The 15,106-nt window shown below is 34.5% G+C and overlaps 1 protein-coding gene across 1 annotated transcript in view; it reads left to right on the top strand.

The window, feature by feature from the left end:
- The first annotated feature begins 216 nt into the window (after positions 1–216).
- Positions 217–15,106, top strand: part of LOC117992833 (glutaredoxin domain-containing cysteine-rich protein CG31559-like) — a 110,494-nt gene continuing 95,604 nt past the window's right edge. Inside the window, exon 1 of the mRNA XM_034980543.2 lies at positions 217–447. The gene's annotated coding sequence lies outside the window, so the exon portion shown is untranslated. The remainder of the gene's footprint in view (positions 448–15,106) is intronic.

Here is a 15,106-nt window from a genome sequence, read left to right as displayed (position 1 = left end):
GAAGGCGACCCAGGTGTCACTTATTTTGCATGATTGAATGGCTCAAGGAACAATTTTATGCTCTGTATAATTGCGTGTTGTCACGATGCACGAAGGTCGATAATTGGCTGTCACTTCATAGAGTCACTTGTCGATTTGAATGGAGAAGGCACACCGTTTCAACTTAATCGTCACTTAAGAAACTACCTCAACCAAACCAGTCAGTTTGTGTCCGTCACCTGTGCATGACGCACGCGCAGCGCTCCGATTGGCGGATTCGAAATTTCATTACGTTAAAAACAAGCCGAGGCGGCCAATTGCGTTCGATTTCTTATTCGCGACTTTTACATTACATATACAGAGTGTCCCGTTAGTGTTGTGTATGTGACATTGAAAACTGTTTATGACAGTTGATTGTGGTTTGAATATTCCATCAGGAGGTTGGATGTTTTCTTTTTATGTTATATGGTAAGCCATTTTTAATTAACTATTAAAAATAAAAATTACCTCATCAATGGTCTTTATAAAAGCTACTACGATTGAGAATTCATAAAACGCAATTTAGTACACAAGAATAATCACGGAATACCATCATCGATATTTTAATTTATGTACGCTTAAGATTCATTGACTCACGATAATGAACGCAAGGTAGGTAGATCCGGTTACTGACATTTGCGAAAAAATAATTTTAGAATACAGACGTATTATTTAACATAATGAGGAAAATGTTAATAAAGATATTAACTTAATCGGCGTGATCTTTAAAATTCATAATTAAGTGATCACATAAAAGAATGCAAACGTATAAATTACTTGGATGCCAAGAGAATCTTTGCATTTCTAAGTAGGCTTACTTTAGTAGCACAAACATTTTAACATAAACTCCGCATGTTCTACTTCCAGCTATTTTCACTACCTGCCAACGAGATACGCTCTGTTAGACACCAAAGATTCAATTTCATTATGGGAAATCATTATTCAATCATAACAAACAAGCCTATGCCAGATCAAGTGTGAAGGAATCTATTAAGATCGTATCTACGATTAATAGATTAATAAATTCATCGTTTCAAATTTCTTTTATATTCTACTTTTTTGTTAACACGCTTTAAAAATTTATCGTTCCCCGCAGCATCATTAAATTAATCTTCATAGAAAGTGATGCTTGGATTTAGACTGATTTTAATATCTGTTATAAAGCCATTTAGTAGTGAAAGTTTAGAACCTCTTAATTTTAGATAGTAGGCAAATTTGAAAATATGCTTACGATCCATAAAATCGTAGATTAGACTATTTTCTCTGACTTTTGTTGCACCAATACTTGAAGAAGAAATAATTAAAAAGTCATTAGCGTAATATTCTAAAGATGAAATAGAAACGGTACCTACTAACTATTATAAAAGAAATTGGAAAATTTTAGAATATACATCCTTTCTATTTCTGTAAATACAATATAGCTAACCGAAAAGTGCATATGGATTAGGTGTTTTAAAAATACCGTAGGAACTCTTTAATTTTGTGAGAAAAAAGCCTATGTCGTTCCCCGGGATTTAAGCTAACTGTGTACCAAATTTCATCAGAATCGGTTAAACTGTTGGGCCGTGAAAAGCTAGCAGACAGACAGACACACTTTCGCATTTATAATATTAGTATGGGTATACCTATGCTCGAATGTTTTTAAATATACTTACAAGACTAGTAGCTTGTATGTGACAAGTAGCAATTATCACGTTTTGTTGTGACATTATCACATATTCTATACATTGACACCAATACACATGGTCATTTTACTTGTAAGCAATTGTGATTCCGTAAAAACACGTAGCAGGTACGTATAACTATAAATACCTGCATACTCTGTACCAATCACAACTATTGCTAAACAAAGGAAATTGCCATGTCCATAGGCGTGATATAAGAATAACATAAAAATATGATACGGCTGAGAAAAATACGAATCAACCTGTATTTTATTTGGCAATTCAATAAGATTGCCTGATTGACAACTATTTGGTTCGAATTTCCAGAATTTTCTTTCATTTTGAACCATTTTTATACAGTGCGGCGTATATAAACAATCCAACGTCATCATCATCATCATCATGATCAACCCATCGCCAGCTCACTACAGAGCACGGGTCTCCTCTCAGAGTGAGAAGCGTTTTGGCCATAGCCTACCACGCTGGCCATGTGCGGATTGGTAGACTTCACACACCTTTGAGAACATTATGGAGAATTCTCAGGCATGCAGGTTTCCTCACGATGTTTTCCTTCACCGTTAAAGCAAGTGATATTTAATTACTTAAAACGCACATAACTCCGAAAAGTTGGAGGTGCGTACCCGGGATCGAACCCCCGACCTCCGATTAGAAGGTGGACGTCCTAGCCGCTAGGCTATCACAGCTAATCCAACATATTGGCACATATTGGTTTCAAATAAAGCTATAGTTTCAAAAGGCGCTAATCTATAGATCTCTCAGGCACGCACCAAAAGACAAAAACACCAATAGATTAGTTACTTAGTTATGAAATCAAAAGAGATAAGGAGCTCAGATAAGCCAAGATGCTTTCCTAACGAGTGGGGAATTGCATAATTTCTGAGAAGTTACTTCGGGATTTTCCTACATTATGATGACAGATCTTTCACCAAAATAGCTATTTAAATGGGAATGCCGATATTTGGCCCAGAAGTGCCCCCAGCATATTCTTATTGTGAAAAATATATAATATTTGTTCAAATTTTTTAATTTTTTAATACTTATGTATGATACATGTAAATACATGTATGATACATGTATGATACATGTAAATACATGTATGATACATGTAAAACCATTTTTCAAGTGGAAAAACCTTACCATACGATGCGTTTGTACAATTTGGAAATCGATCCTTTGGAAAATCCATACTAATATTATAAATGCAAAAGTGTGTCTGTCATTCTGTTCGTCTGTCTGTCTGTCTGTCTGCTAGCTTTTCACGGCTCATCCGTTAAACCGATTTTGACGAAATTTGGTACAGATATAGCTTACATCCCGGGGAAGGATATAGGCTACTTTTTATCTCGGAAAATCAAAGAGTTCCCGCGGGATTTTTAAAAAACCTTAATCCACGCGAACGAAGTTGTGGGCATCATCTAGTAAAGAATAATTTGTAACATTGAAACTCTCCCTTATTATATTATATACTGTTGATTCCATATAGTTTCATGTGTGATCACCTAAAGGCCAAATTTACTATGGCCACCTGGCATTCCCCTTTGACCTTCTTAGTACATCATCAACTAACAAGGTAACTAAATGATTAAACCTATCTGATCTAGATTGGTTATCATATTGTCAAGTAGTTTGTGGCCAAAACTAATTAATTTGAACATATTTATTAGCCAACTAACTTATGCTCTTGACTTCGTCCGCGTGGACTATACAAATTTCAAACCCATTATTTCACCCCCTTAGGGGTTGAGTTTTCAAAAACCCTTTATTAGCGGATGCCTACGTACTAATAGCTAACTGCATGCCTCAGCCCAGTCCATGCAGTAGTTTGAGTTGTGCGTTGGTAAATCAGTCAAATAGTCAGCCAGCCAGTCAATCAGTCAGTCAGTCACCTTTTCCTTTTATTATATTTAGATAATGTATGAAAATCTATGTTCGTATGCATGAGGTCATTCATACTGAGCTCTCACACTGAGGTGCGCGTGCATACTCGAGTGGAAAGTGTTAGCCGCAATTTGAATAAACTTATGAATAATATTATTTTTTTGGAAACCAAAACCAACTTCTACGTCAACTTATCAGTGCATTTATTCAGCCCGCCGTGACGGTCTGTTGGATAGGTTTCATCTCAAAATTGCTGAAAGGTATTAGGTTTTAGAATACTTTCTCTTAATATTATATTCTTCTAATATGTTCCTATATTCATATTAAGACCTAAAGGCACCCGCGTGCAGTCCGGGCAGGCCAGCTACTTTAGATACTAATACTGAGTTGTTCGTAACAAATTCTAAAATTTAATTGGGGATTGAACTTATTTAATCACAAGAATTATATGAATTCTCGTGAATAAATTAGTTAATCACCATTTAATTTTTTTAATTTGTTACGATCAACTCAACGTTAGTAGGTTATTAAAATTACTTTTTACTTATTAAAATACACTTTTACTTTAATGTTTTTCCTTTCTTTTAATTTGGTATTGCTTAAATAATATTTCTTATCTTTTAACTTTTTATTGACAGTTAGGTACCTACTGAAAATACTTTTTATTTATTTTTGTTGTTGTGGAGTTTCATCTTCCTTTTCCAAAGATGTTCATTCAGGTCTTGAGCCTTATTTTATAAGATAAATGATAAAAATAAAATTATTTTTTAAATCTGTTTGTCCATTTTCATAGTTAGAGTCATACTTAGTTATATTGGTGACTGAACGTGATCAGAGGCACCGAGATTGCGTGGCAAATCCTATTTTAGTCTTTGTTTACCTACTCACTGCCGTACTCAGAGTCGCTTAATCGTTACTTAAGTTTACTTAAAACGAGGCAGAGCTATATCTCTCACATAAATCTGTCTCGTTTTAACTCAATCTTAAGTAACAATTAGCGACTCTGGGTACGGCAGTTAGTCTAGTTTGTAGTAGTCGATAAATTAATAGAAACGTAGATGAAGAATGAAAAACAACTTTTAAAATGAATCCATAACCTTTTCTTCAGATTCGACATAACTAATTATGGAGTAGGTAATAAGTATCAACCGTTAAAAAAAACTTTTATATTAAAGTGTAAGTAACTTCTCTATTTTAGAAGTCGGCTAAAAATAATATAAACTTTAGATGATAACATCTAAATTAATTTTATGAATGTGTGTTCCACATTTGCTTGCTTTCAGTTAGCAATTTCATTTTATTATACAAGTTATACCTAGTAGTGAAATTTTATACTATCACGGTAAACTTTTTTGCTGGTTTAGCGAAAGTGTTTTACGTTTATTTCGGAGTTCAGACTTCTTCGAAATCTTATGCAACTGTTGATTTGATACAAATGTTTTATTATTCGTGCATTATTATAAAAGTATCTCATATTATGATTCATTATTAAAATGTTTTCATTTTTAAAATGCTGACTTTGTTGTGGGCTCTTCTCAGACCTGGGCGCGTTTGGAACCCTCGTAACTTTAGTCTTAAGTTCGCGTAAAAATTATCACCACTATATCATCTTACAAATGCAACAACCGACTATCAAAAGTGTAATTTTTTACCTATTTTGAATAAACCATTAATTGATTTGATTTGAAAAGCTTTTTATTGCTTTAACATAGACGTTAAACAAAGGTGCAGAGGTAATTGCGATCATCATACTGCTTCATAATGAAAATCACTTTTAAATCTATCTTCTTCTTCTAAATATATAAAAGGAAAAGGTGACTGACTGACTGACTGATCTATCAACGCACATCTGAAACTACTGGATGGATTGGGCTGAAATTTAGCATACAGCGCTATTATGACGTAGACGCCCGCTAAGAAAGGATTTTTGAAAATTCAGCCTGTAAGGGGGTAAAATAGGGGTTTGAAATTAGTGAGTTCTATGCGAATGAAGTCGCGGGGATAAGCTAAAAGTGATTTTGATTGTCAAACAGTATGATGATCGCAATTAGGTAGGTACCTCTGCACATTTTTCATGCATCAATTAAAAGATTTAATTGATAAAAATTCACTGAAGAATACCATCATCATCGTCACCCCATCGCCGGCTCACTACTGAGCGCGAGTTTCCTCTCAGAATGAGTTTAGCTATAGTCCACCACACTGACCAAGTACCTGCGGACTGACAGACTTGTCACACCATTGAGATATCTCTAACTCTCAGGCATGCAGGTTTCCTCACGATATTTTTCTTCACCATTAATGTACGTGATAAATTTTTAATGCTCACCTACCCTCCGAAAAAGTGAGAGCTGCCTGAACCCCTGATCTCCCAAATAAGAGGACAATGACTTAACTACCTACTAGGTTATCATTGCAAGAATATTAAAAAATCAGCCAATTATTATAACTGCGATCAACGCTATGTGATAATCACTTAGCGTTGATCGCAGTTCGGCGCTAGGAGTCGCTAATCGTTACTTAAGATTGAGTTAAAACGAGACAGATTTATGTGAGAGATATAGCTCTGTCTCGTTTTAACTAAACTTAAGTAACGATTAAGCTACTTCTTCTTCTCTTAATATATGGCTTTTTTCAGTGCTATGTCAGCACAATGCACTTTGCCAGTCTCAAGTAGCTTGAAGGAGACAGAGGAGATTGGCCGGTAAAAATGTGCAGTTAAAATCTTAAACTGTTTACTGTAATAGAAGGGTTAATTTATTGTTAGTGACATAATATAACTATTACATAAAATATTACAACTGGAATCACAGAGACAGCTACGCTACTCTGAGTGCGGAAGAATGACAACTTTCATGCTATGAGAGCAGTTTCCTCCAACCGACCGCAAACCTAAATTTATTCCGACATTCCTCATTTGATAGAATAACTTATTACCATCGATGAACTTATTACGCGCTAGATACAGGTGGTTAGGTAGGTCTTAGCATATTACTACATTCCCTACTAATATTGTCAATATGAAAGCGTGTGTGGGTTTTTCCTTCAATCAAGCTGCAACGAAGGAACGGATTGATATACCTAATTTTTTGATTTTTTTTGGTAGTTCAATTCCTGGAGAGTGATATTGGTATTTTTTTTCCGGAACCAAAAGCTTTTCGTGAGATTTTTAAAAAACCTAAATCCCCGCGGACCAAGTCGTTGGTATAGACGCTAGATTTAGCTATGCCATAGCTTATCACTACCGCAAACCTACATTTATACCGACATTCCTGGTTTGATAGAATAACTTATTGCGTGCTAGATACAGGTGGTTAGTTAGGTATAGGTCTTAGTATATTACTACAATCCCTACCTACTGATATTGCAAATACAAAAGTTTGTTTGTGGGTTTGTTGGTTTGTCCTCCAATCACGCTGCAACGAAGCAATGGATCGGCGTAAGTTTTTGCATGGATATAAATTAAAGACCTGGAGAAGGACATAAGCTGTTTTTACCCGGAAAACGGGATTTTGAAAACCTAAATCCACGAGGACGAAGTCGCTGGCATCAGCTAGTCACTATCCATATTATAAATGCGAAAGTGTGCTTGTTTGTTGGTGTGTTCTTCAATCACGCCGCAATGGAGCAACAGAGTTCTTGCATGGATATACTTAAATACCTGGAGAGTGACATATGCTACTTTTTGCAAGGAGGCAAACGAGTTTCCATGGGATAATTAAATCCATACCTTAGTAGGTGTCTGTGTGTCTGTCTGTATGCTAGCTTTTCACGGCCCAACAGTTTAACCGATTTTAATGAAATTTGGTAAAGAGTTAGCGTACATCACGGGGAAGGACATAGGCTACTTTTTATCCCGGAAAATCAAAGAGTTCCCATGAGATTTTTAACAACCTAAAACCACGTGGACGAAGTCGCGGGCATCCTCTAGTACCTAAATCACCGCGGACGAAGTCGTGAACATCAGCTAGTAATTTATAAAGTAGGCTACTGTCTCACCTCGTTTTGAAATACTAGTTATTACCCATAGCTTAGCTTAACTGGAATATTGACAAGATGCTATTAAGTGTAAGACGACACGTTATAATACAGGATGTTCCTATTTTCACCCAATAGAAGTTCAGAACGGTTAATTTTGAACTAATTTTTGAAAACATATAACTCAAAATATGGACCATTAATTCCCTCTTAAGTTAAATTATTACTTTTCCCTGAATTTTCTCTCCCCCAGTCGAGTTTTTTGTTATTCTTATGTTTATTCTATTTGTGAAAACTTGTCATTAGCTTTAATCTTCTTCTGTTTTTACCTATTCATTTTTTCATATTAGCTGTAAGTTTTCCTGTTAAATAAAATAAAATAAATTAAAATAAAATAAAATAAATAAATTTCTCAGAGATGAAAACTTACTTTTATAGCTCAAATACGTAGGATTCTTTTAGTGGATACAAACATAATATTTACATGAATATGAGCATCCTAACGATTATTTTATACTAGATGATGCCCGCGACTTCGTCCGCGTGGATTTAGGGTTTTTAAAATCCTTTGGGAACTCTTTAATTTGCCGGGATAAAAGTAGCCTTTGTCCTTCCCCGGGATGTAAGCTAACTCTGTACCAAATTTCATCGAAATCGGTTAAACTGATGGGCCGTGAAAAGCTAGCAGACAGACAGACAGACACACTTTCGCATTTATAATATTAGTATGGAAGTATGGATTAGGATTGATTTCCTATAAAGAAATCTACTCATGCGTGGTTTAATTCCGGAAAAAAGAAACTACTTATTATACTTAACAACATAAAATTTTCATAGTGTAAAAACACCCATAATTTTAAATTCCTCACCAATGAATTATTGGTTTAAAAGCTATAGCCGTCTCGCTTCAGTCGTTACGTGTAAGGTTTCGATGGGAACCCGAGGCAAAACAAAAGAAAGAAAAGAAAATAAAAAAGAAAGAAAGGATACGCGTCACCGCCCTTACTTGTTCCTGACCGATGCGATGGGTTAATGTACTCAACGATAACTTTGGATATGGCATTTACGAATTAATTTGTTTTTATTATATTTTTTTCATACAAATAAAAAATATTAATGACAAATAATGTGACGTATTTAACTTAAGGTCATTGACCTATACTAATACATATGTATAGTACGCGACCCACACAATTTTAACACAATATTTTGAATTCTACACATTGAAAATTTAAAGAAGAATGGGGCTTTGATTATGTGCTAATATTGTAAGGTGTAATCAACAGTTAACTAGAGCCTGAGATAATACAGCTCGACCCAAATATCATGTAAGCGAAGCCTAGGTCAAAGCTAGCACGTAGATAAACAGACTTACATGCACATGCAGCAGATAATTTTAATGCACAAGCAATGTACCATTTGCATACCGCTAAATGCGGGACGCATCGTGTAATCAAGATGTCAGATAGAGATAATACCAGGCAAGCTGCATGTCAACAACCTGTTTGAATATGATTATAGAATTAATAGTCCAGTGCGCTCTTTACCAGAGCGAACTAGTGGAGAAAGAACTCGCCATATATGCTCTATAAATGTCAACTGTCATGCCAAAAGTACGGTTTACCCGTGCGTGCGGTTTACCTAGAATTAGGATGTATAAGAATTATTACTTCCTACAACTACAGGGTTTACTTTGCAAATATGGCTAGACATTTCTCAAAATTTACGGGTTACTCCTTATAATATTTTATAGGCTTCCTAGACTAGTTGCAAATTATATCTATAGGTAAATCCACTTACAATATTCTGGTATTTCGAAACATAAATATTGTTTATTGATTTTTTCGTTAATTTATCGTCATAGCTATTTATTTTACCAATAAAGTAAGTTTTTTTTAATTTAAATTCAAAAATTCTTCGTCGATGAAGGAAGCCTGAGCTAGGGAGTTGTATTCATTATTATTTATATTAATCGATTTTTCGAAAAGAATTTAATTTTGAAATAAATACTTTTAAACAATGTAATCTTGTATCAAAATTTTGTAAAACTATAACTTTTTCTAAATTAAAATATATAATATTAAATTGCATAATACATAATTATAATTGATTATGTATTTTGGTAGAGCGCACCAGGTATGCAATTATCATATCCATCTTGGGCGGCAAATTTATGCATCGATGGAGGTTCAAAGTTATGACTTTGGAACCTGTTTCTGGCTCCAGGGTCCAACGGAATCAAGGACAACCATTTATTTCAACATTCCTCGAAGTTATTTGCCAATTTCAATCTGGTTTTACTGTACATGTTTAACATATTATTGAATATTTAACATAATATTATTGAATATTTTATATATTTTAAAGTGAGAATCAGTGTCATAGGCAGTTAAAAGGTTAAATCGGCTATCAAAATAACTTCAATAAAATAATTTGTTTTAAATGGTTTTTCTGTTCGAAAACTGTTTATTATATTATATTTTCTTGTATATTGTAAATTTTTTTACGCAAACTAATGAAATAGCTTTTATTGGAAAGTATTAGGTAGGTAAAGCTTTTTTATAAAACTAAACATTTTTTTACCTATATCCATCCAAAAAATCACGTCAATCCGTTGCTCCTTTGCGACGCTATAACTAACAAACTCACTTTCGCATAATTACAATAATTTGGATAGATGAGTTTGAGTAATGATGATTTTCAGTTACTATCCATATTTGGTGACGTTAGCAGTATATTTTATAAGAAACTAAAATAAAAAAAATAAAAATCAAAATCTATTTATTTGTTGAAATAGGTATGCATGTAAGGTGTTGGATACAATTTTTATGTCACAATATTTCATGCCTATGTGGTGTACAAAAGATTAAGATTGAAGAGAAAGATTGTGTGGGTATTCTTTGCTCTTTAGGGAAGGCCTAAGTCCAGCAGTGGACGTCCAGGCTGATGATGATGATGATGATGATGGATGATTTGAGATTTATGACAGAATAATTATTTCGAGTTATTGTGTTATAGCAAGCAAAAGGGTTAGCTCACTATTTTTCCATTAAATAGCGCAAACAATAGGAAGAGAACACCATAGAAAATTTCACTCGCTCCGGTCGATTGAGCGTGCGATTGTCGAAATTTTTCGATTCAACCACACCTTTACCACCAACAATTGTATGTGTTTCCCAAACCATTGCGTGTACACGTCGTTTTGTAATAAAAGAACGTATTGTTGCTTTTAATACACAATATTTAGTAAAAGCAGAACAGTTTTAATTGAATTCATGCTTGGAATTTTCTGCTCTTAAAGCTCGAACAATTTTTAATCCATACTAATACTCGTTTAATTATAAATTTGAAATCGTTTAATTATAAATTTGAAAGTATGTCTGTCTATCTGTCTGTTACTTTTTCAACGCTCCACTGCCGAACTGATCTTGACAAAGTCTGGCACAGCTTAGTGAAGAAAGGACGGATAGGTACCTTTTTTTTATCCCAGAAAATCATGAAGTTCCCACGGAATTTTAAAAACCTATTAGAACTCATTTTAGGTATATCAACTTATTGATTACCTATTTAAAAAAATCTGCATAGATGTCAGGCATAAGCTAGGTTAATGTAACCATTCATTTTACGAATTTTTTTTGTAACAACAACATAAAAATAACATAATATTATTTAAAATGTCAAAAAAATTGTATGATTTTGTAGTAAAATTTTTTATTTGAAGCTAACATTAAAGCTATTTTTACTATAAAATACTAATATTAGTCATATGACTAATTCTACACTGAATACCTACGTTATTATGCAGAGTATAACATAAAATGTCGAATATAAGTATATGGTCGAAAAAAACCTTCAAAAACACCATACCTGTTAGACCACTTTATTACAGCATATTGTATAAAAGCTGGACTGTGGTCCCAACAGGTTCCCAGGTTGTTGACCTTAGGCATCCTGGACTTTCTTTTGCCTCCGTAACTTTAAATTAAGGTTCCGATAATAAAAACTGGTCATGTAACGACCCACCGTGAAAACGCAAACTATTGGATGTGGTATTACTATATTTTGTAGTGAGATTTTTAAAGTTTGATTAGCAAGTACCTACCCATAATGTTATCTAATGATATTACATCTTATATTTTTGAAAATGTATTCATAATTTGATTATCTTTATCATTCTAGCTTGATGATATTACTTTTAATGCAAATGATTGAACTCAAAAATGACGAGATTTTATCGACATAAATGGAATATAGGCATATTATTATTTGAATTGATTTAGACCGTATATCGATTGTTTAGTTCCTATTATATTTATTGTATACCTACCTACTTGTCCAAGCTGATTTCAAGCTTATTATTATGTTAATCATGTCCGCGTGGAATGGTGCCAGGAATGCTGTATTTCGCCGCTGAATCGGTAATCGCTAAATCTTCCGAAATGGCTTTATTAGAGCATAACCTCTGATTACGAAACCTGTCGTACGGCATTATCGGCCAAATTTTACGGACAAATTATCCTATAAATCGTTTATCGGTCTAAAGTTTTAAAGGTTGCAAATAATTAGAAACCTATTTTTTATTTGACTCATCAACGCCCAGTCCAAAGCCTTGGATCTAGAAAGTGGTTTGATAAAAAAACTCACCTTTAAAATGTTGATAAGGAATAACGTCAGATTTTTTGATATTCTAATGGAATAGAGAATAGAGAGGATTAATATTTTCGTCGTGGGTGGTCGCTAGTTTGTAATATACCAGTTCTGATCTATAGTATATTAGTTGGAGAACTATCAGCCGCACTCAGTGTCGCTTAATCGTTACTTAAGGCATTAATTAGTATGGATAAGGGCGCCTTAAGTAACGATTAAGCGACTCTGAGTGCGGCTGTAAGTCACAGATACCCCGAATTCATCATCTTCCTAATTTAAACTTAATAATTTTAAATAATTTTAAATACATATCTTACTTTATTTGATTTGATTTTAAACTTACTTACTTGTAAAACACTCATCATTTTTGATACGCCACATCTATCTTTTATTCTTATACTTCAAAGTCAAGATGAAGTAAGGACAACGTATTCTTGAAATTGCCTAAGAATTATTAAAATGTAATCTTCAGTTTTTTTCTGACCATAATCACATTTTTACCCACGGTCTGCCTTCGTCATTATAAATCACTAGCTTACGCTCGCGACGTCGCCCGCGTGGACTGCACAAATTTCAAACTACTATTTCACCCCCTTAGGGGTTGATTTTCAAAAATCCTTTCGTAGCGGATGCCTACGTCATAATAGCTATCTGCATACCAAATTTCAGCCCGATCCGTCCAGTAGTTTGAGTTGTGCGTTGATAGATCAGTCAGTCAGTCAGTCAGTCACCTTTTCCTTTTATATATTTAGATTAAATAATATAAATACCGATCGGTATCTGGTCTTTTAAATAAAATGAAATAAAAAAACTGTTTTGTCTACAAATGATCTTAAAAATAATAGACATTTTCATTGAATGCCAAAACAAAACATTTTATTACGGCGGTATTTTATTATGACATCCGAATTATCAGCCAAACAATAAATCTATTTCTTCTTTATCTGGCAATTTACTAACATAACACTTGGTAGTTATTACGTGGTACGATACGTTCACAATATTCTTGATGACTACCTATATAAAGTTAAGCTGTGGACACATTGCTGGTAATATATTGTTATATATTAAGGCCTACAGGCTACAATAAAATAAGGCTAATCTATTGTAAGTCGTTGACTTTTTTTAGATCCGTGCTAATAGTATAGTGGTACTGATTCTGAGCGCAACAAAATTTTAGAGTATTCGCATTCTCTTCTTACTAATGTAATAGGAAAAAGACCGGCACAAATTAACAGTTTTAAATTTAATTTAGAGCTGTCAAACTTCGTGACTATAGCTGCCAGTCACTAGCCTATTTGTAGCGCACACTAAAATTTTGAGTCTAAAAATGTAAAATTCATGTTTCGTTCTTTCTTAGCAATATTAAAAAGCAAAAGATGCAGGTACCAACTCTAAATTTAGTTGTTGGGCCGTGAAAAGCTAACAGACAGACAGATAGACACATTTTCCTATTTATACTTAATACTAGCTGATGTCCGCGACTTCGTACGCAATGGATTTAGGTTTTTCGGGATATTCTCGTGGGAACTCTTTGATTTTCCGGGATAAAAAGTAGCCTATGTCCCTTTCCAGGTCTTTTTTTTTTTTTTTTTAATAGATATAGCGAGCAAGCGAGCAGGCGGGTCACCTGATGTTAAGTGATTACCGCCGCCCATGAACATTTGCAGCACCAGAGGAGCCGCCGATGCGTTGCCGGCCTTTTAGGAATTTGTTGGTCCGCCCCTTGAATAACCCCATGTTATAATCTAGTGGGAACACCGCCGATGGGAGTTGGTTCCACAGTTTGCACGTGCGTGGAAAGAAGGATCTGGCGCAGCGGACGGTCGAAGTGCACCAGACACCCAAATGGTGAGGGTGAAATTCCTAAACTATACCCATAAGTCTTAAACTATACCCATGCAAAAAATCACGTCATCTGTTGCTCCGTTGCGACGTGATTGAGGGAAAAACCAAAAAACAAACACACTTTCACATTTATAACAGGGGTAGTGATTAATATGGAGTGTCGATATGGAAGTCTGCCAGCTACAAAATCGCAAATGAGTCCTTATCCTAAGCAGCACAGTTACGCACTGGCGAGCTAAAAATTCTCTATTATTATTCGTTTCTTTAGTGAAAGTGGCCCGTATGTCATTTTTAAAACTTTGTTTACGTACGTGTACGAAACAAATCGCTTGTCACCACAATCGCCTTATGAATATTAATTGAGGAGGGTTTTTCTTTGGATTCTTGTTCGCCGCAACGCTGCAATGTATCCGTTGCAACTTGGCGTATTGAGATGCTTAGTGGTAGTCAGTAAAAAATATACCTACCCAAGTATGAGTAATGAGGAAATGGTTGCTATTCACATCTGGATTAGTTTTTTATTTACTTGTAAACAAAGAGGTAGGTACCTACCTAAGAATAAACTGGTTTATGGTAATTTATCGTCTATAAGTAGCTATTATTAATGTAAGTATATGATGATGATGATAAGGATGGTTGAGTCCTTTTGTTCTCTCACGGAACATAGGTCTACAGCAGTACTTTTCCATGTTCCAACCATGGCAGCAGCCACAGAAACAAGGTATTTGGCTGCTGCCTTGGTTTTACGAGAATCTCCCTACTCTATGAACCTTCCCCAAGTGTTGGTTAGTCCTCTTTTGACCGACAGGGGTTAGTAAGGGATGATTTTTCAAGTTATTTTTGATATTTTGATTGATATTTTTTATATAAAGAAAAAATACGTAGGTAGGGTATGTACCTATTTCAGGATTTTTGAAAATTCTACCCCCACGCCAATTCTAAATCCACTTCTAAATTCCACCCAAGCGAAGCCGGGGCGGGTCAGCTAGTCACATCATAATATAGTGAGTCATATCCGTTGTCTAACAAGTAACAAGAAATAGACAAATATT

Source organism: Maniola hyperantus, chromosome 22 (genome assembly GCF_902806685.2).
Source record: "Maniola hyperantus chromosome 22, iAphHyp1.2, whole genome shotgun sequence".
Lineage (NCBI taxonomy): Eukaryota > Metazoa > Arthropoda > Insecta > Lepidoptera > Nymphalidae > Maniola > Maniola hyperantus.
This window is presented reverse-complemented; position numbering and strand designations above follow the sequence as displayed.